Source organism: Psammomys obesus, unplaced genomic scaffold (genome assembly GCF_907164565.1).
Source record: "Psammomys obesus unplaced genomic scaffold, mPsaObe1.curated_primary_1811, whole genome shotgun sequence".
NCBI classification, from domain to species: Eukaryota; Metazoa; Chordata; class Mammalia; order Rodentia; family Muridae; genus Psammomys; species Psammomys obesus.
The window spans coordinates 22292084-22315239 of NW_026585504.1; the positions used below are offsets into that span (position 1 = coordinate 22292084).

General features: G+C 39.0%; 1 protein-coding gene across 1 annotated transcript in view; it reads left to right on the plus strand.

The window, feature by feature from the left end:
* The window catches only part of Ryr3 (ryanodine receptor 3), a 530745-nt gene that overhangs the window by 177625 nt on the left and 329964 nt on the right, over positions 1–23156 (plus strand). The gene's annotated exons all lie outside the window — the stretch shown is intronic.

Sequence of the window (23156 nt, forward strand, 5' to 3'; positions counted from 1 at the left end):
TACCAACTAGAGGCCAAGCATTTAAATATATAAACCTATGGAGGCCATCTTTATTCGAACCACCACAAAGGGGTTAGGAAATGAATAGACATTTTTAAAAAGCAAAATGAATTGGTAGAATATGGGTTTTAACTGATACTATTTCCTAATCCCAACAGAGTCAGAAAACTTACTCTGTAGACATGCAATCATTGAATTTTATTAGGACTCATTTTCTAACCCAATGTGTGGTCTGTTTTGGTGAATATCCCATGTGTACTTACACAGTTGTATTCTGAAGCTGTTCGACAAGAGTTTTCTACAAATTCCACGGTGGGTTCAGCCTAGTGTCCAAATAATGACACATCAATACTGAATTTGATCTTTTTGTTCAGCAAATTACTGCAAGGTACTGTAAAAACCTTGATTAATGATTTGACTCCCTTCAGTTCTGTCTGCTTTATTTCACAACCTTCAAAGTTCTGTTGCTGAGAACATGTGCTCCTGGAAGTTTTGATGTGTATTGATGAAGTAATCATTTTCTTACAAACTAATTCTATTTATCCTTGGTCTTGTAGCATGTTGACTGATATCGATATAATTAGAAGAATTTTTATTCTTACCACTAGCATTGTTCATTTTCCATTACTTTGTTTCTAGCATGTTTTTGTCTTTACGTGACTATGTTTAAAAATGAATACTTTATAAACAGCATGTAGTCCCGTTCTCCATTTTAAAATCTCTATTGTTTCATAAGATTCCCTGGGAAATAGTAAGATCTGGAGAGGACAGGAGCTCCACAAGGAGAGCAACATAACCAAAAATTCTGAGCACAGGGGTCTTTCCTAAGACTGATACTCCAACCAAGTAGCATGCATGGAGATAACCTAGAACCCCTAAACAGATGTAGCCCATGCAGTTCAGTCTCCAAGTGGGTTCCATAGTAATAGGAACAGGTACTGTCTCTGACATGAACTGATTGTTCTGCTCTCTGATCACCTCCCCCTGAGGGGGGAGCAGCCTTACCAGGCCACAGAGGAAGACAATGGGCAACTCCTGATGAGACCTAATAGACTAGGATCAGAAGGAAGGAAAAGAAGCCCTCCCCTACCAGTGGACTTGGGGAGGGACATGCGTGGAGAAGAGGGAAGAAGGGAAAGATTGGGAGGGGAGGAGGGAGGGAACTAGAGGGGGGATACAAAGTAAATGAAGTGTAATTAATAAAAAAATCTCCATTATTTAATAAAATTTTCAGTTCATTTACATTTATTGTAATAAGCAGAACTCCAGTTTTTTTTTTTCCTCTGTCTGAATGTTAGAGTTACAGGTGTATGATACCATGCTAGCTCTACATCTTCATGTATAAATTTTGAGTAGTTTCTTTGAGAACAAGAATATAAATCCTTAACCAGTCCTGGTTGCCCTTCTAACAGCACTGCACCACCATAAAATTTTTGTGCTGCTGATAGTGATGTTATTTCCATTCATTGGAAGAGGCCATATCCTACATTCTTATTTAGTCAGTTGTCTTTTAAAGAGAGAATAAAAGAGGAAAGGGGTCTTTACATCATCATAATTACATTTTCAGTTTCTTTTCATAGTTTTTTTTTAGGTCCAGATTTCTCTTTGGCAACATTTTCCCTCAGTTTGAAGGAACCCTTCCGTGTTTCTTGTGCTGCAGCTGTGCAGAAAACAAAGCCTTCACATTGTGTTCCATGAAAAAGCTCTTTGTTTTGTCCTTGCCTTAAGAGCTCTTTTCTTGGGCTATAAAGCCCTGGCTTCACCTTGTGTTCTTTCATCACTTCAGAAATGATTGGTCATGGTCATCTGCCCTCTCCTGTTCCTGATGGGAAGTTGGCTATCATTTTCATACCATTCTTCTATGTCTACTAAGTCATGCCCTTTGGAAGGTTTCACTGCCTTTCTTTAGCTTTGATCGTTAGCAATTTGAAAGATGTGACCGAGGATGGTTTTCACTGGGTTTATCCTGCTTGAGTCTTTCTGAGTTTCGTGGTTCTCTGTTATTTTATTTCATCAATTTTGAAACTGGGATGGGGCAAGCATTCTGACTTTAAACATTTCACCTTACATACTTACATTCTCTTTCTAAAATCACTGACTTACAAGTTATGCTGTTTTATATTGCTGCACGATCATTGTCTATCTGTTGATCCTTTAACTGATTTAACTTATCTTTTAGTTTTATTTCCTATATTTTTTATCTTTAACTTACCTTCTAGTTTCATTTCCTATTTATTTAACTTACTTTATTTCCTGTTGACTTATTTTATGTCTTGTTTTATGCTTCTTGATTGTCTTCTTATTGTAACTGTTAAACTCCTTCAAGAAAATTTTTACTTTAATTAATTTTATTTTTAATTAAAGTTTTTTGAAATTTATTTTTTTTCATGTGTGTGGATGATTTCCGAATGTGTATTGGTGTATCACGTGTGTGCAGCACTGGTAGAGGCCAGAAGAGAGCACCAGATCCCCTAGAACTGTAGTTACAGATGATTATGAGTCACTATGTAGGTGCTGGGGATCAAATCCAGGTCCTCTGGAAGAGTGGTCAGTGCTCTTAACTGCCGAGCCATCAATCATTCAATCCCTTGTTTTCAAATGTTATTTTAAAGTTCTGCATGTTCTCCTGAGATTCTCTGTTCACTTACCATTTTTCCTACAAGTTTACTTTTATAATAATTGTTTAAAACACTTCAGTATTAGTTTTCAATGACTGCTTCTGGTGGTTGCCTCAGATTTTTCACATCTCTCACAATGTTTCTCTTTTTCAAAACAGCAGGCTTCATTGTGTAGTGCAGGCTAACCTCACACTTTCCTGCTCCGGCTTTGGGTTTCCCAGTGCTTTCTGCTCCTTTTAGTGCCTTTTTAAAAATGGCTGTACTCTGGACAGTGTGGTTTTGTAATTATTCTGCTTTCTTTTGTCTCCCCTTTAAAGACTGTATCTTGTTTTAAAGGGCAGTTAAATTATTGATGGGTCTCCTACTTAATCTTGTGCTTCCCTAGTATATTTTGGTGTTTCTTTTTGCTTCGGAGTATATTCTTTAAATTGGGAATATAATTTTTCTGGGCTTTAATGAAAAGTCTGTTTTCTAAACCCCTCCAAAGAGCAAAACTTGAACATCCCAAATCTAGGTACTGTTTGAGCATCTAAGCATACTTTTCATTCCAACTGTTGTTTTCCTTTGTATAAATTACAGTACGATCCCGTACCAATGCCTAAAACCTTGAGGGTAATCTGTGATGATTCTATCTTTTCTGGAATTCCCCTCTTTACTTTCCAGGCATTCTGACAAAACCATACGCAAGACTTTGACCTCATATCACCTCTTACAGATGGAGCCTGTGACTAGATCTGTACCTTTATGAGGAAACATAAGTCTATACGGATACTACCTGGCTGCCTTTCCATCGTTAAAGAGTTGTCCATTATTTACACTGCCTTTGAGGAGTTTATTTTGAATATTCATCTGGAACCTACTATTACTGGCATTATATTAATATTCTTCCACCATTAGCTGAGACCCAGAAACTTACCAGTGTTCAGAGTTCTTTGGAGATGTTGAATATGAAAATCTTGTTGTAAAGAAGGAATTTCCACAAGTGTGCTTGTAGGCTCGAGGGAAAAAATTCTAAAAAGAGGACTAAGGTGTCAAGGGAGAAAGTGAGAGCTAGTAAATGGCAGTGTTGCAGTAGCCTCAAAATACACAAGAAGAAAGAAAGGAGGTGAGGGCACAGGCAAAGACAGAGCAAGAGTGGAGGGCAAATGTGAATTAGGACTTATTGTGAAGGAAGACAAACTTGTGGAAAATGAGCTGAGCAGAATGACACTAAGCAGGATCCATGTCTCTTTATGAAAACTTTAATGATTGTGAAGGAATCATGATAACAAAAACCAAGTATGAATCAACATTGATAGGGTCTGGCTTCTTGCAGGTGTCAGTCCATGTAGTGAGATATGAAATATTAGAAAGAATTGAGGTTGGAACAAAGGATATGATAACAGAGCATTCCCAGGGTCTGTAGGATTCCAAGTTTTGAGAGGTGTGGGTGGTCAAAAGAGAAATCTCTCCCACAGGCTCATGTGTTTGAACAGTTGGGTATGAGATTGGAGAGTGAGAGCACTAATCAAAGGAGAACATAGACAAGGAAAAGTAGCACAGCAAAGGATATCAGCGGTGGCAACTGTCTAAAGACTAAGGGTACAATCGTCATGGCTTCACGGTGCCGGGGTGGAGAATAAGGGACACAGCGCTGGCACAGAGAAGATGGAAGCTTGGCCATCACTCTGTTGGACACAGACATGCCATTTCCTCAGCTGCCAAAAATGCCTGTTACAAGCCTTACTGTCTAACACAGAGATGAACAGAATGCCTGGGCATGTGTATTAGCACATGTCAGTGGCCTGGATCCATGATGGAATACGATAGCAGCACAGTACATCTCTGCACTGGCCAGAAGTTGATGTTGGATTATTGTTCAAGTTAGTCTGGTTAAGACAAAAAGAACATGTTTATCTGCTCCCCTGTGGACTCATCACCCTGATGAGTGTGTTAGTATCCTGACTGCTCAGATCCTGAAGGTGCACATCCACAATCCAGTTCTTTCCATTGAGCACCTACGCTGCTCTCTTCAGTTAGTTTTTTTTTTCTATATCTTTTACATTCACATTCAGTCTTCTGATCTGCTGTTTCTAACAGGTAGGAAATGGAGAGAGAAACAGATGTCAAAAGCAATAGCACGGATGTCAATGCAATGTATGTTGAGTATATTAATGTACTTGTCATTTGCTGGATCCATGGTTAAAGAAGAAAAGAGAAAAGGGCACCCTTTTAACTCTGAGATCTCCTCTCATCCATCTTGTCCTCCTCCCTGCCTGACTTATTAGTGCTGTCATGATAACTTACCTGCTAGAGGCGATGCCGGCCTCTTTATATTTAAAAGTAATCTGTCCCTTAGTGAAGGAAATCTCCACAAAGAATTTATTCGGTGTGTAAAGTAGTACCATGGCTCTGCTGCTCATTCGTCATCTGCTTGTTCCCAGCAGGCAAATGGCCCCAGGTGAATTATGAGTAGGAATTATTCACACCCAGGCACCTTTGCGCTCAGTTCATTGCTCTTCAGACCTAATCGCTGCTATTTTGGTCTCGATTAGCAGTGTTATTTTCCTTCTCCACCAACTCGTGAACTTACTAATTAGTTCACAAAGATGTACCTCTTTTCTGCAATTAGAATAAAAAAGCCTTCTTTTCAAGTTGCTTCTTTTACACAGAAAAATGAGGTGTTGCGTTTGTTATGGAGCTTTAAAAAAAATCAAAGCCTTGCTCCATCTAAACCTGGAGATAAAACTGAAATTATGCTTTGTGACCTTTTGAAGCTAAGCGCGGACTCAAATTTACAAATAACACTCAATTTGCAGGGAAAACTAGACACTGATTCAAAAATGAACCTGACTTCACTCTCTCCACCTTCTAAAATGTTATGCAAAGTAATGTCTCTGGCCAGAGCACCCGTCTGTCACAATGAAGATTGTTTCGGGAAGGAAATGTTTAAAGCCTTTTCAGACAGTAAGATGTCTGGACATTTAGATTAACAATCTATTCCTCCCTTTCATTTGCTCTCTAAAGTGACATGCTTCAATAATGGCCTGAACAAACTATATGAACCGGGACATTTTTTTTTCAATCGTTTTCACATAATATTTTGTTTATTCTCAACTTTCTGGCATTTGGAAAATGAGTAACTTTAAATAATTCAAAGCCACTCCAGGGAAATCATGGGTGTTTTGTTGTTGTTGTTGTTTTGTTTGTTTGTTTGTTTCATTTGAACTGTATCAAAAGATAACAGAGTTTCTGGCTTGGGTATCCCAGGATAGGCTGCTTTCTTCATGAAGATCTTTCACATCACCTTTCCCTCACTTCACACAAGCTCCAAACTTTGCCCAAAGCCTTTAGAGCATGAGTAGCTGGTACACAGAGCTATTGCTAACAGCTCCGAAGCAGCTGTTTTGTTCTGTTTTGTTTTCAGCTAAAGCATGGTTAGCAAAATTAAGAAACCCTTGACCTAATGATCCATTTCTTTATAGAGCACTTTCATCGGGATTTTTGTCTTTGGCACTTGGCTATATCTATCCTAAGACATCTCTTCCAAACAGGATGAGATTTCATCTCTTTGGAGGTGGATCAGCATTACCTCTGCCTGAGTACAGTGGGTGGAATAAGTAATCACTGTCCCACCCTTTGAGTCCCCAAGAGCATCAACTTCTGACTTGAAATTTGAGTTATTGCCCTAATAATCTGTGATATCTATGTTCAAATACCTTCATCTCTTTTACTTAAATATGCAGACACTACTACCCTTCCATAAAACCTTAGTTAGTTAGCAACTGGAGTACTTTTTATGAAAGATACAACCACAAAAAATGAGGATCTTTCCTTCTTCCTTCTTTTTTGGCGTTCTTGAGAAAATTTCCATTACCTTCTCTGGGCACCTTTCGGACTGAAAGATGAACCCTGAGGCTTTGCTCACTGTAGTGTCTTAGGGAGGCACCAAGGACTCCTAGTCCTGGAGCTGCTCATGCAGTGAAGCACTTGATGTACAAGCAAGAGAATCTGAGTTCAGATCATAAAAACCCACAGGAAACAGCTAAGTGTGGTTGTGTGTCTTTAATCCCAGTGCTGGGGAGATGGAGACAGAAGGATTACAAGAGCTTGCTGGCCAGTCAGCCTAATGGAATCAGTGACCTCTGGGTTCATTGAGAGAGCTATCTTTAAAAAGAATGTGAACAGTTATTGATTAAGACACTCAAACACTGATTTACAGTCTTTAGATGCACACGCACATGAACATCTACACATGCACATGAACACGTATACATACAAACACATGAACACACACATTCAGAAATACAACAGATGAAAACAAATTCAAAAGGACACCTTGTGTTTAAGGATGCTAAACTGGGGCAGCAAAGTGGGTCTTGAACAAAGCTGGGTCAGAAGTTGCTATTCCTCAAACTTGAGTCAGAATATGTAATTCCCACCCCAGCCCCACGCTTGGGATTAGAAATTTGATTTTATTATTTATACATAGTGTGTAGGTGATCCTCAGACCCGACTTGGAGAAATTGTAGCAAGTCTAAATATTTGGTTGTTGGTGTTTATATGCCTGTCTCCTGATTGCTCTACTACTGTCAAAGACAAAGTAGCAAACTAGGTTAGGCAAGCTGATACAGTTAAAAATGAAGCAAACCTCCAACCTGGACTGCTAGCATCACTTTCAAGCCTACAGCCTGCCACGGAAAGCAATAGTACTGAACAAATTTGTTTGTTTTTCAAAAGTAACAGGCTTAATAGGAAACTAGACATGCCTTTCATCTTCCGTCTTGCTCACTGAAAATAATACAGACAATCCCACGGAGAGCAACTCACTAATTTGAAGCATTTATCTTCATAAGATCTGACAGACTATCCTTAGGTCATCGTGAGCAAGGACTTTCCTTTTTTGAGATGTGAAGTGGTCCCCTTTTAACTATTCATATGTCCATTCTCTCTGCTGCCGTTGCAAAATTAACAGTTTTATGTTGGGCATCTTGTTATACAAGAGGAAAAAGAAAGGCCATAATCAGTCATGTGGTACCCCTTTTCTCTCTTTGCCATTGATGGAAAACATTGAGTTTGTGAGTTAGTCACTTAACAGAGTGGGGGGAAGAAAACTGAAGGTTAAAGCTCAGTCATGTGCTCTTGGGTGGTGAGGCTCAAACAACATTTGATGTGATCTTTCCATTCAAATTCTGATTTGGATTCAAGGAGAAAGAGAAGGAATACTCTGAACTTTTCCTTGTGTTTATCAGTATGGGTTCTTGCCATGGTGACAGGTATCACTAACCTTCTAGAGCAGCTTTGGAGAAAAGTAGACCCTTCATAGTTCAGTAGCATTTTAAATCTATTTATTTACTTTACATCCTGGTCACAGTCTCATACATCCCTCCTCACCTTTCTGTCCCACCCTTTCTCCCTCCCTCCTCCTCCCCTATTCCTCAAAAAAGGGAAGGCCCCATTCCCATCCACCACAGCTCATCAAGTTGTATCAGCGCTAACTGTGTCCTCTTCCCCTGTAGCCTGGCAAGGCAGTCCCTCCAGGGGGGAGCAATTGAAAAGTTAGCAAGAAGGTCCATGTCAGAGAGTCCCCCTTCCCCTTACATATTCTGTGTGTATGTACTCATTTATAAAAATTTATATTATATATGTATACTCTGAGAAATATATATAATGTATATATATAATATAATATATATAATGCATTATATATATTATATATTATATTATATATAATATAATATAATATATAATACATTATACATATTATATTATATAATATATATTATAATATATATTTTATATATATTATATACATTATATATAATATAATATATAATATAATATAATTAATATTATATAATTATATAATTATATATTATATAATTAATATAATATAATATTATATAATATATATAATGTGCATTATATATATATAATGTGTATTATATATATTATATATATATATATAATGCACATTAGCCTGCATTACCCCATTCCAGCTCCTCTTTGATCCCCCAAACACATCCCCTTACCAATTTCATATCCTTTCTTTTAAAACCACTGAATCCAAATAGTGGTCTGAGATCACTTTATGTTGCCTTTATGTACATGGGTATGATATAATTCACTGTGGGTCTGGACAACCTACCAGGAATCACATCCTGAAGAAAAATTACTCCCTGACCCCAGTAGTTATCAACTGCCAACAGTTCCTCAGCTGTGGCGAATGTCTCATGTCCCATCTCCTACCCATGCTAGAACTGGGGCTGCCTTGATGTTGTCAGGGCTACGTAGGTAACCACAGCTGCCATGCCCTGCCATTCCCAGAAGACACTTGTCCACAGCTGTCCTCAGTGATGTCTGTCTCTTACAAACTTTCTTCCATCTTTTCTGTGATGTCTCCTGAACCTTGTCATGGGAGGGGTGAAGAAATATAGTTGTCATTTAAGTGACTCCACAGTCACTTACTCTCTGCAGTTTGACCAGTTATGAATCTCTGCACTAACTGATGCCCATTGCAAAATGAAGCTTCTCCAGTGAGGACTGAGAGAGGCATTAATCTTTGAGTATGAAAATAAATTTTTAGAAATTGGTTTGATATTCTGCCCATTAGCAAATAATTAGTAGCCTTTACCCTTGAGCTTATGACCTCCCAAACCATGGGTTCCTAACCAGGTTTACAATACCAGGCAGGAGTTTTCTCCTATGGAGAGGGCTTTAAATCCTATTTTTAAAATTGATGGGTTACTCTGATAACATTCATTTCACTATTGCAACAATGGGCATATCTTGCCAAGCTGGTCGCATAACTTGCAGCACTCATAGCTGGCTAAGAGTGTAGACAACTTTAGTTCTAGTACATGAACAAGACCAATGACAAATGGCTTTTATCATTTGGCGAGTCTCTGGTAACCCACAACAAGCATCTCAATGGTAGGTATCTCATTCCCAGCACTGGGATTTTATATATTAATATGTGAGTTCTTGTAAGGTACCACTATTCAAATTCATTTCTTTGTGTTAGTTGTTCCCTCTCCCACCTCTCTTCTTTCCCATCATACCATCCCTCTTCTCACTTCCTGCAGTCAGCCACTGTCTAGCAGGGCTAGCTCTGTACAGTAGCTGTGTTTTAAATGTCTGCGATGAATGTCACATGCCCCTTGTAAATGCAAATCTCTAGAACTGATGGTTTTTCTGAGATATTAGTAGGCTGTTGGAAGGAATTTAACTGAGTTATCTGTGGAGAGATACAGAACTTTTTCTATCTTTGAGAAAAATATTTACAAACCTTATTTTCACAAAGACTTGGAACACTGTAGATTTTAAGAATATCTGCCCGTGTTTCTTGCCAACTTCTCAGGGGCTAGAACTCAGTTTGTAGTCATATCCTTATTTCCCTAAAAACAAAAACACCATATAAGGGGCATAAAAAAAATGTATGTCTACCTTGGAATTTTGGTTAGGTTTAAGAGTAGGAAGATGGGATGGGGAGGGGGGTTTCAAACGCTGAGAACCCAAGCTGTTTTTCTAGCACTTATTTGCCCCAAGCTTACTGTCCACATCTGTGAGTTTCATGAAACGAATATAGCAGTCAGGACCAGGCTGAGCACAGAAGACCCCCAGAGCAGCAAGTATCACTGATGAGCCATGCAAGTTTGAGCACAGTACAACATCTCTGTCTTCTATTAGCCTTCAGCTCCAAATGTGCCACTTTCTCAGCTCTCATGGGAGCCTCACGTTATTCTCTAGCTCCTTGCTGTTATGTAATTAGAAGACCATGCAATACACATGGTTCCCATCCTGCTGCTTTTGGGTACCACTCAGAGACAGTAAAGAAAAACCTCACTGTGGTTTCTGAATTCTCTAAGAACAACTCAACTTCATTATTACCCAAAAGGAAGAGAGGTGCGCTGACTAGTTTTACATCGATTTGCCACAAGCTCTAGTCACGTGAGGAAAGGGAACCTCAATTGAGAGATTGTCTGCATAAGATAAGATATACTTACTTATAAGTGGATACTAGACCTATAAGATAGGATAAACATACTAAAATCTGTACACTTAAAGAAGATAAACAAGAAGGAGGGCCCTGGGTAAGAGGTTCAATCCTCACCTAGAAAGACAAAGGGGATGGACATTGGAAGAAGGAGAAAACAAGAAACAGGACAGGAGCCTACCACAGAGGGCCTCTGAAAGACTCTACCTAGCAGTATGTATCAACCTTAGATGCTGAGACTCATAGCCAACCTTTGGACAGAGTGCACAGAATCATATGAAAGAAGAAGTAGTTAGTTAATATCCACTTATAAGTGAGCATACACCATGTATGTCTTTCTGACTCTGGGATACCTCACTCAGGATGAGCTTTTCTAGTTCCCACCATTTGCCTGCAAATGTCATGATTTCCCTGTTTTTAACTGCTGAGTAGTAGTCCATTGTGTAAATGTACCACAACTTCTGTATCCATTCCTCAGTTGAGGGACATGTGAGTTGTTTCCAGCTTCTGGCTATTACGAATAAAGCTGCTATGAACATAAGGAGGACCCTGGGTTAGATGCTCAATCCTCATTCAGAAAGGCAAATAGGATAGACATCAGAAGAGGGTGAAAACGAGGAACAAGACATGAGCCTACCATAGAGGGCCTCTGAAAGACTCTACCCAGCAGAGTATTAAAGCAGATGCTGAGACTCATAACCAAACTGTGGGCAGACTGCAGGGAATCTTATGAAAGAAGGGGAAGATAGAAAGACCTGGAAGGGTCTGAAGCTCTACAAGGAGAGCAACAGAACCAAACAATCTGGGCCCATGGGTCTTTTTTGAGACTGATACTCCAACCAAGGACCATGCATGGAAATAACCTAGAACCGCTGCACAGAGGTAGCCCATGGCAGCTCAGTCTGCAAGTGGGTTCCCTAGTAAGGAGAACATGTGCTGTCTCTGACATGAACTCAGTGATTGACTCTTTGTTAACCTCCTCTCAAAGGGGGTGGGGGACAGCTTTACCAGGCCACAAGAGGAAGACAATGCAGCTAGTCCTTATGACACCTGATAGGCTAGGGTCAGATGATAGGTCCTCCCCTATCAGTGGACTGGGGAAGGGGCATGGGAGGAGATGAGAGATGGAGGGAAGAAGGGGTTGGGAGGAGGTGAGGGTGAGGGCTATAGATGGGATACAAAGTGAATGAACTGTAATAAATAAAAAATAATTTTAAAAGAAAATTATTTTTAAAAAAATCAAGCTGTGTAAGCCATAGATGGAATCTAGTAAGCATGATTCCTCTGTGGCTTTGATGCAGAAAGACCTGTCTCCATGTTTCTACCCTATTTGAGTTCCTGCCTTGGCTTCCTTCAGTGAGCTGTAATTTGGGATATGTAAGCCTTTTCTCCCCAAATTATTTTTGGTCATGGTGTTTCATCACGGCAACCGTAACCATAACTAAGACTCAAGGCTAAGTAAAATAGTAAAGGAATATATGGGAGAGGGAAAGATGCTCTATGTGCCTCCTGTTAACACTAAAGAAAGTTTCAGGCTAAAACATGAACATTATCTGGAGGCAAGAACTTGCTTCTCCCCTTTTCACTTAGCCTTTCCTTTTCACTTAGCCATGTTTGCTAGCTTTTGTTATCCCAGTCCCACCACCCTGGGCCCCACCTTCCTCCCTGACGGATAATCAGAACTTACTTATCCTATCTCTTATTGGATACTCTGCCTTTCTCTGCTTCTTCTTGGATGTGCAAGCTCCTCAGTATACCATCTTCAAGAGTGTTTCAGCTGAAGCTAGAATGCTAGGATTGCCAGGTTCCTGTTAGACATCTACAGAACCTATTGTAGAACCTGAGCTACCCACGGGTGTAAATTTCAGTTTTTCACTTTACATATTCTGTATCCATTTTATACATTTGTATATATACATATATATTAGAGACATAGGAAAAGTCAGTACGTTAGGGACCACTTCACATCAGCTGTAGGTATTAAGGCTGCCCATCAGTACAGCTTGCCTATCTAGATGTCACAAGTTTTCAAGTTGCGTCTATTGGCACCTTGGTTGTTTAACATGCCAGCCATGTACTGCCAGGCAGAAAGAAAAAGTTGGCTCAATAGAGAACCAAATCAACCATCCAACCTGTCACTTATGTTTTTCCCAGAAGGCATTTTATAAACCAGCTGCCCAACATTTTTTTTTCTCTTTTTCCTTGGCTCTCTCCCCTCTTTCTTACTTTTAAGAACATGAGGTTTGCAGCATTGATTTCCACAGGCTCTTGATAATACTGCCCTAGCTGCCAGAAACAGTGGATGTCTGGCAGAGTGCTGGTTTCCAGGGTACCTCAGTATTCCTTCTAGCTTGCGACCTTGTCAGAGAAGATCTCTCTTTATGAGGTTAATCATTTAAAGTAAGTTTTTATGCTTTGATATGTGAAGTGATTTAAAGAAGTCTCTAGATTATTAATCTACTACATCTCGGGGACCTGCTTTTGCTGTTTGGTCCTGTTGTTCTCCAGCATTTCTTGAATTGTGAGTCAGAGACTCACAATCATATGGCTTATTCTTTCAAAGAGTCTCCTGGAGAAAGGTCCCAGGAATATGAAATGCAGCAGCCTTCCCCAGGAGGTTCTTGAGCGACCATGTCTCTGCAATAGTACTTCCAAAGCAAGCTAATATTTACATTGGCTTTTGTTTTAAAATCCCCGGGCATTTCTAAGAGAAATTTGTATCCCAAATATCACCTTCACTTAAGTTTGTAAATATTCTCTCTGGACTTTACTGGCTCCGCCCACCGGTGTGGTTCAAACAGCTGGGATGTCTGAGCATGGATTAAGACAGTCGTGGGTACCTTCTCCTCCGTTATCATGTTAGATTGGCTTTTCTCCGCAAGACTTTTGTGGGAATTTCTTTTCCCTGAGTTTTGAGTTTCTTGCTCTTCAGCAGCAGCGGCATCCCTCTTAAATGTTTCGGTGAGCATCCTCCCTAAGTGCATGCTTACTGAAGCTTACTGTCACGAGATACCTTATTGTAGTAAAGACCAGCACCTCCTAGCATTCGATAGTGTTCCCTTTCCTGTGCACACACTTAGCATATGCCAGCCCTTTCCATTTGAATATTTTCTCTTGAGGCAGGTCAGTGCAGCACCTGCTTGCTGCACTCTGCCTGTGGCAGGAAAGGCCTCAGCTTCCAGGCTGATCTGGTGCTGTGGTTCTCAGGACAGCTCTGTCACCTGAGCGTGACTAAGTCCCTGGAGTCTGGCTTTTGCTGACAGCATTGCACGCCTGTGGCAGGATCTCCCCAACCATCACCGTGTTTTGATTTCTTTCTGATTATCTCCACTAAAGCACTCTTCTAGCTCTGAGTTTAAATCTTATACACATTTAGATGTGACAGAAATGGCCAAGTAAAAACATAGAGTTCAAGTCTTTTGAAAAAAAAAAATATATATATATACACACATGTAAATTTATGTGTGTGCATATATATATTTTAAAAGACCCACTATCCTTTACCATAGATAGTTTTAATAACATAAAATTTCGTACATTTTGACTTTATTTCAAGATTATAGCTCTTTCATTTTAATTTAAATTTATTTTTTATAATTTATTCTTTATATCCTGATTGTAGCCTCCTCCCAGTCCCACCCTCCCTCCCTCTTCCACCTACCCCCTCCCTCCCCTAGTCCTCAGAAAGGGGAAGCCCTCCTCTCCTACCATCTGATACCAACCTGTCAAGTCTCATTAGGACTACCTGCAACCTCTTCCTCTGTGAAGTTCAAGTTTTTTGAATAGTATATATACATACATGTAAATATGTGTGTGTGTGTGTGTATTAAGAGACCCTCTATTCTTTACTATAGCTAAACAGTTTTTCTTATTTTTCTTTATTATTATTATATTTATTATTATAGTTATTATTATTATCATTTATTGCAATTTTTTTTCATCCTGGCTGTGGCCCCTCCCTTGTCTCCTCCCAATTGCACCCTCCCTTTCTCTTCTCTCCCTATGCCCCTCCCCTAGTCCCCAAGATAGGGGAGGTCTTCCTCCCCTTCTATTTGACCCTATCCTATCAGGTCTCATCAGGACTGGTTGCATTGTCTTTCTCTGTGGCCTGGCAAAGCCCCCTCACCAGGGGGAAGTGTTCAAAATGTAGGCAACAGAGTCCATGTCAGAGACAGCCCCTGCTCCCCTTAGTAGGGGGACCCACATGGAGGCTGAGCTGCCTATTGGCTACACCTGAGCAGGGGACTAGGTTCTCCCTATGAATGGTTCTAGGATGGACATGTCTCTGCAGGCCCCCAGGGCCCAGATCTTTTGGCTCTGTTGGTCTTCTTAGGGAGCTCCTGTCCCCTAAGATTATAGCTCTTAATAGAAACAGGCAAACTCTCTTCTCTTGAATTGCTTTAAATCAGGATACAATAGGCTTAGCATTTACAATGGTCCAAGTTTAGAACTTGACCCATCGTCAGCAGAGTTGAATTGCTTCTTGGAATAAATTGAAAGTTTATCTAGCTAACTGGTCTTATATTTTAGAATTTCACAAAGCCAGACATAATCTTACCTGCCAGAAATTTTCAGTCTGCAGCATTTACATTCCCAGTGACCATTATGTAGGCAACAAGTGTTTCTAGGATAATAGTAATAATAACAATAACTAGTATGAAATTCTGAATTTCATTTTAAAGATTGAGATTTGGGAAAAAGGTAGCCCATTGAGATTAGAATTCTGCAAAATTCATTTTCTCCTTTGGGATACTGATGCAAAATGAGTAGGAAGGACTGGGTTTCAAATTTAGAATATAAGTGACACAACAAAATGGTGGAGAGACAATAGTTCATAACAAATTGGTAAAACTTTGTGCATAACTGGAAGACAGGAGCTTTTAGATCTCCAAGAAAAAGTAATGTTTAAAAAAAAAACTTAACTTTATCTGAATTGATCAGTATACATGGTATACCTGTTTGAAATATGACCCTGTGCCCAATTTATAAATACAATTATTATATGTTAATAAAATGTAAAGTGTCTACAGGGATGAAACTTTTTAACTGCTCTGATTTGCTCACTACATAGTGTATACACACATACATAGACAGACGCATGCACGCACACAGAAAGAGATCAAATTGTTATAGTGTACTATACAAATTTATATAATTATAATAGCAATGTAGTTGGGAGGAAGTCTTTTAGTCTGAGTCTCAGTTTCTTCATGTATAAAATGCTGTAATCTTATCCGCAAAAAGGTTTTAGGATAAGAGTTAAATGTTAATACTTACAGGGTATTTAGTTCAATGTCTGGTACAAGCTGTGTGGCTAGGTACATTGATACATGGAAAATTTATAGATGATAGATAGATTTATAGCTGGTTAGCCAGATAGATGACACATAGAGAGATAGCTGTATTGACAGATTATTTTTTGCTTACCTGTACATGTATATGTATCTCAGCTGACCTACTTCTGATATGATTATAAAACAATTAACCGAAGTAAGAGAGTTAGATCTTAAAAGCACTTAACTGTATAAATATTTAAGTAAAATCTAGTGGGTGTGGAATGTGGGTGTTTGGTTGATGACTAGTTCTGCTTTTGAGTTATACGCATAGTACAAATAATTATGTATTATCAATAATTGATTGGAAGCTCATAATGAGCTCACGTCTCCTGTAGGTGCAGGAGATATTTTTTTACAGACATGAGATAATGTCTGTAAAAATACTCAAAGCTCCTGAATACAAACTATGCATCCATATCTGTATGGTTTGATGCTGCTCCATTAGGAACTGGCCTTATTCAAATTCTCTCCAGATTCAATGGGATCTAGTTGACTTGGCATATTTTTTTAAAAAAAGAGAACGGTTTTCTATATACAAAAGCTTTGGTAATAGTCTTATTCATGTTTTTGAGTAGAGCTAGATAGAACCATCTTATGGAGATGGCTATCAAGATACCTATTTGAGACAGTGTAGTAAGACAGAATAAACATAATGGCTTTGGAAGCTAGGTTACTAAGGACTGAGGCCTGCATTGCACCAGCAGATGTGATGCTCCTTGAGAAAGAGACTTCCTTTTTCTACACAATTTAAAATATAGGTCAACAAACACCAGCTATATTTGTCCCTTGACTAGGCAATCTCAAGAATTATGGTAAAATGTAAAGAGGATGTATTTATCAGTTTTCTACTGTTGTAGCAAAATACCCGAGGCTGGGACTTTATAAAGAAAACATGTATTTAGTTCGTAGTATGGGAAACTAAAACTCTAAGATTTGCATTTGTATTGATTTGGCTCTGGTGATGGTGTAAGGTGGGTGGCATTGTGGCAGGAGTACAAATGAAAAAGAAGATCCCATTGTGAGATAGAACAGATATGGAGAAAAAGCCAGTCTTTCTTTAGAGCAACTCAACTCTTGTAGAAACAAAGGTTCCATGAGAACTATATTAATCCCTTTCCAGAACAGAGTCTTCAGTTCGAGTCTTTATCTTTTGATTGTCTGTTAGCTTGGAAACTACTACTTCAGTTAATGGGGTTTTAAGTAGAAAGGAACAATACACAAAACACAGAAAGTAGAAACAGAATTTGTCTTAACCACTCATTAAACAAAAACTTAAATTCTTTCTATGTGCAAGAGGTCCTTCTTTTCTAAGAAAAAAAAAAGCATCTTTGTTCCTTCTGAACAAGCTCCTACTTTCATGTCTTTCTTAATCATAACATCCCTAAAAGGGTTGACATCAGTCTTTACAATCCAAGCTTTTTATCATAATATTGTGTGTATGTATGTATGGCCGTGTATGTGTGTGTGTGTGTCTGTGTATGCACATGTATGTGTGCTTGTTTTGTCTCATGCACAGGAAAAGCTTATTCAAATATGTTAAAGTTTCCTAAAAAGGATAAGAACCATGTTTTATTCTGCTTCTTTGTTCATACAGTTGCTAGTACAACACTGAATATATATTTATGTTCCTTAAATAGTTATCAGTTATGTGACAGATTGGGAAAAGAGGATTAATTATGTGGATTTCAGGCACTCTCCTTGAGTGGGGAGACATATCAGTTTCTGACATTTATCCTCTTCTTTCCAATCAGTGTGTCTCTACAGATATCTCAGAAATATTCACACATTATCACAGAGAGTTCACCAGCTCCCATCACAGATGGTCCATCTTGCAGTGAGTAATACTCTGAGTGTAATTTCTTAGCATGTTCTCACCATGGCTTGGTCTTACTGATTGCTATTTGTACACTACCCCATCAATGGGGAAATGGTCACCCTCTCTTTCCTTATCCTCCACATCCTGTTAGTCACCATGCCCCATATCTTCTAACTCTTCTAAGAGTATCAAAATACACCCACTATCTCCATCCCAACTGCCACTTCTTTAATTCAAGTCATTGCTTTTGAAACAATATCCTAATTTATCTCTCCCTTGGCCTAGCTCACTTTATATACACCTAAAATGATTTTCAAAGGTAGAAAATGGATCACATTATTTCCTAAATAACTTGCTTTAGTGCTACCCCATTGCTGTTAAGTTAACATCCTAGTTTTCTCTGAAAATAAGATGCAAGACACTTCTCAAACCATCTCCTACTCCTTCTTTTGCCTCACTGCTCACTTCCTAGTCTTGGCAGCTCTACCCCAACAAAAGCATTTACTTATACACAACCAACTCTTCAGTCACCCATGGTTTCCCCACTCCCATAATCTCTACCACCTTCATCTTAGCTCTTCTCATAGACTTCCTTACTCAAATATAAATACTTTGTCTCACAGTCTAGAAATTATCCATTTGTTTCCCTAACATTCCACTAGACAACAAAATCTTGAAGGTCAGAGATTTTGCCTTGTTTCTATACAAAACAGTGATTTTAAAACAGAAGTTGCAAATACATGAAGAGTAAATAAGCCATTGATACTTCAATTCATTCTTTTTGTTGAACATCACCTAATATTAAGTATTTACTAAATGCTGGCCCCAATTTTTAAACTTTTAAAAAGTATTAAAACCTTATTATAAATAACCTGCAAAAAAAAAGAAAAAAAAAAACCTCATACAACGAAATTAGCTAGACCCAAAGTCTATAAATCTCTGCATTTCTATTAGAATGGCCGCTCTGAAGCTGTGAGTTTCGCATTGGTTTGTTCACTTTCACTATCAAACATAATTTCATGCACTCATTCACCACAAAAAAAGTCTATGACAAAGTTATAACTAGAAAAACAATTAGCTCTGTGTCCTCTTTCATAATGCATGTTTATTCCCTACATTTAGTTTTTTAAGCTGTCCAAACCTAAAAAGTTTATCTGAGGAGATACTATTTCACATAGAAGGAAGTTAAGGAGCAGATAGACTAAATTACTGGAACATAAATTTGAACCCAGGCAGTCCTACCATAGTGTCACTCTGCACAAAGTATTCTAACTTGCTTTGGGAGGGGGTCATCTATTCACATAAGGGCATATTGCTGAGATATGACACTATGTAAAACAGAAGAATTACCAGATGTCAACAAAGATGCTAACAATGGGGGAAGAAAATCTGTTAACTCCTGAGCAGGAGGTCTGGAGAAATGACTCAGCCAGGGAGGCTCCGTGCAGTTCGTCCACAGCTACAGTTACTGTCAGTAGCACATATCCAGCTGGTGTTGGATTACAGAGAATCAAGCATGTACTGTCTTACCTACCAGGGAACTGAAGTAGAATCAGACCAGTTTCTCAAAGGGCCCACTGCCTATTAGATAAATTGACTTCAGCACATCAAAACCTAGACAAGTTGAAACAGACACTGGTTAACTTTGTGAGGAAGAAGGGAGTGGTTCCCCTCCTTGTCCATGACTCCTGACTATTTCTTTGAAGGCTTTATTAGTATTGTCACTCCAGTGTGGAGTAATCTCCTGTGGGGTCCTGAAGAAATGTAAAAAGCTAATGGAGCCATCAGATCCCCCACCAGCTTGGGTGCAGCAAGCCTCAGAAAACATATGCTGTTGTATACATTTATAGAGCATAGAGGATAAATACACCTACCTCCCTGCAATTTTACGTATAGTGGGGCTAAGTGAACACGTGTTCCTGGCTTTCAGGGCCCTGACATCTCAAGGATTTCTGTAGGACACTTTGAAATGAAATGCCTGTGTAGGCTAAGGACATGGCTGGGAGAGTGATGAGGAACTATTTCAGAACAGATGTCAACAGAGCCTTTCTCTCCGTGCTGGGAATCATCAAATATGTGCCTGATGTCTGGCAGACAGAGTGACTGAGGCACAGGCTCCTGAGCATCAAGACAATGAGCTGGCCTCTTGAGGGACTCTCTTGGCTGCAGACAAATGAGCTTTGATGAGCAAGTGGCCTTTGCTCATTCTTCAGGGGTGTAGAGGTAGGAACTCAGTCCAGCTTGGAGTTTAATTAAGGAAGGCAGCTGGCATAGCAGGTCAGATGACTCTGTGCTCATTCATGTCACAAGTTGCATTTTGTTTTTCTCCAGATAGTTCTGTTACTCTGTCCTCTCCCTTGACACTGCCCACACATTCATTATTCTGTGTGCTATTAAAATAATGTGATCACTTTCCCAAACACAAAGAGTTGCAAGCAGGGACCACATGCTAGAGACAAAGAAACAAAACCATAAGCATCTATTAGGTTCTGCCATTTGATATGCATCCTTCTGATGCAAACTATCCCTTGCTTAAGTGTACCTATTCATGCCACTAATGAAAATAAGATTTCCTTGATAATTTTAATACCTGCAGGGAATGGACAGATACAATTGTAGTATGCCAATTGTACATGTTATCATCAATCCTCCATCTTAATGAATGATGGCGGAGGAAGAGCTTCTATCTCCTCTCCAAGCAAATCATACTGAGAGAAAAGGTTGACAGAACAGGTAATCTAATATAAGGAAAGGTTTCAAATACTTGAGCTGTGAAAGGAATCAATTAAATAGGTTGACTATTAGAGACATGCATAATATGACTGTTTAAATGCCTAGTCCAAAAGCTCCCTTTCAAATATGAACTTTAACTGCAGACATTTCTGGGTTAAAAAAAAGATCTCCAAAGCATGTGATTGAAAGTAGTCAAGGAGGAAGAAAGACTATTTCTATTTTTTAATATGGTAACATGAAATCCAGGAAGACACATGTATATAAAATCTCCTAAAATAGCAAATTTTGAGATCCTGTGTTGGGTGATATGTGCATATGGCATAAAGTCTCCAAATATTTGATCATAAAATTGCACACTACTTATAATAATGCTACATGCATTCTGCTAGATATGAGGCCCTGCTACCCTATGTCTTAAGTCCATTAAAATGAGTTAATCACCTACTGTGGAAATGTACTTTGAAAAAAAGGAAAAAACTGAAATATACTGTGATACTCCTTGTGGGTAACACTCTTTCTTTTTGGTTAAAATGTTATGATGATAATTGATAAAATTCTTGTTCTACCAAAGTTCTAGGACAACTAAGCTTTTAGATGTCCTGACTAGGCAGACCTTAGGAAGAAAGACCTTAAATAGAAAAGTATTTCCTCATATCCTTAGCAGAAAAGGACTTGAAAATGGAAGACACCATATCTAGTAGTCTTTGGGATAGTATGTTCCATTCCTAATTAATAGATTAACAATGAGCTCTTAAAGATTTATTGAAAACATTCCCAGAAGGTCCAACATATAGGACATATTCTTATAGTTATGACAGTGAGTTCTTTTTTTTTTTTTCAGAACATAGAAGTTGGAAAAAGTTGAGAAATATACAAACAGCCAATTCCGTTATCTTTATTTTTAAATAGAAAACACAAGTCTGGGACGTTATCTAACTCTTACTAACAGGCTACCTTTACCTTTAAACCAGGCTCCATGGAAACAGCTTTGCCTGTTTTGAAGCATTAGGAATAGCTGTCAGTTGCTGTTCCTATTCTGAAGAACAGAAGGGTGGGAGGTGGGGGAGCTGCTTTTCTCTCCTCAAAGGAGAGATGCAGCTGAGAGACAAGGTTTAAGTGGTTTACTTAGCAAAGCAAGCACTCCAAAGAGAGATTGGAGTGGGTTGTCCCAAAGCTGGAATAATAGCACAGTGCTTCGAAGCTGTGTACTGTTCTAAAGGCTTTATGAATATTTATGAAGTACATAGGACGTGCTTGGTATAAGGTGACCCCTTTTCCCTCCCAAACCATGATCTCCTTTTTAGGGATTTTTTTTTCTTCTGTTTCTCTAGAAAAGTTCACAAAGGTGTGGGGGAGAGGGAGAGTGTTCAATCAGAAGCACAAAAGCCAAGGTCTCTTGAGGATACATACTCATCATTAGCACACAGGTCGGGAAATGCTCAGGCACAAACAACCTAACGTCAACTTTGAGAACATGTACCGACAAAGGATAGTCTGACTGTCAGACACAGCTACCTGGATACGGCTGTGTTTATTTTGTGGTCATTTCGTCTCCTTTTTGAGACTGCTCAGGATTGCGTGATTGAGGTCGTGACTCTGTGAGTTAAGACACTTTGTTTTCTTTATTATTTTTTCTTTAAAGAGGTTTTATGTTGAAGGCTGAACCCAGTTTTATAATAGACTGGCAAGCTACTCCAACAGCAGGTAAGACATGGTTGTCTGTAAGAGAGTCCCTTCTGCTTGCACTACCACTCATGTTCATCTTTCTCATTGCTGTTATTTTCATGGTGCTGGTAAACTTCCAAAGGAAGAGTGGGAATCCAGAATAGTCACAAGTTGTATTCCCAAGGAATAAGGGCCACTATGAAACTGGGCTGTAAGGTTCTAAGGGCAATGGTTTTGTTTTGTTTTTTTAATCTTTCTTAATATTAAACACTGTATTTACAGAAATATAATACTTAAATATTTGCTGATCTGAAATGTTCTGATTGTAGTAAAAAAAAAAAATCTTTACTATCTTCATTAGTATAGTATAGGGTTAAATGCATGAGCTCTAGAGACAGACTCTCAGTATGAATCTGACTCAGCCAAATGCAGTGCTTATGCAGATGACCTGAGTGCCCTGTGCCTTAGTTTCCTGAGCTATCCATTGGGAGCTTACGAGTGCCTGTCTTACCGGGTGCCTATACAGAGTAGGCATGCTAATATATGCAGACACTTAGGAGAGTGCCTGGCATGGAGAAGATGCTCATTTGATGAGTGGCAGCTATTACCAGCAGTGTTCAGGGAAGGTGCTTTAGCCATTAGGGAGAAATATCCCAGAACAAATGCTAATGCCGCGATGTTAACCAGTCAGTCCTAAGTGACTCTAATAAATTAGAATGATTATTATAGGGGTCACAAGTTCTTGCGTGGACTCTCCCTTGTTCAGAGCTTTGTTTTTGCCCACTTTTAATCCTCTTGCTGCCTCTTCATCCATGACAAAATCCAGATTTTCCTTACAAATAAACAGATATCCTATGTAGCCGTGGTAGTCTAACTCCATACTCTAGTTCTCCTCTAATTCTTGTGGATGAGATGTCCATGGGTACCTTTGTTTGGTCTTACTTGGTCTTGAGTATAGATGAACCATTTCTTTCTTTCTTTCTTTCTTTCTTTCTTTCTTTCTTTCTTTCTTT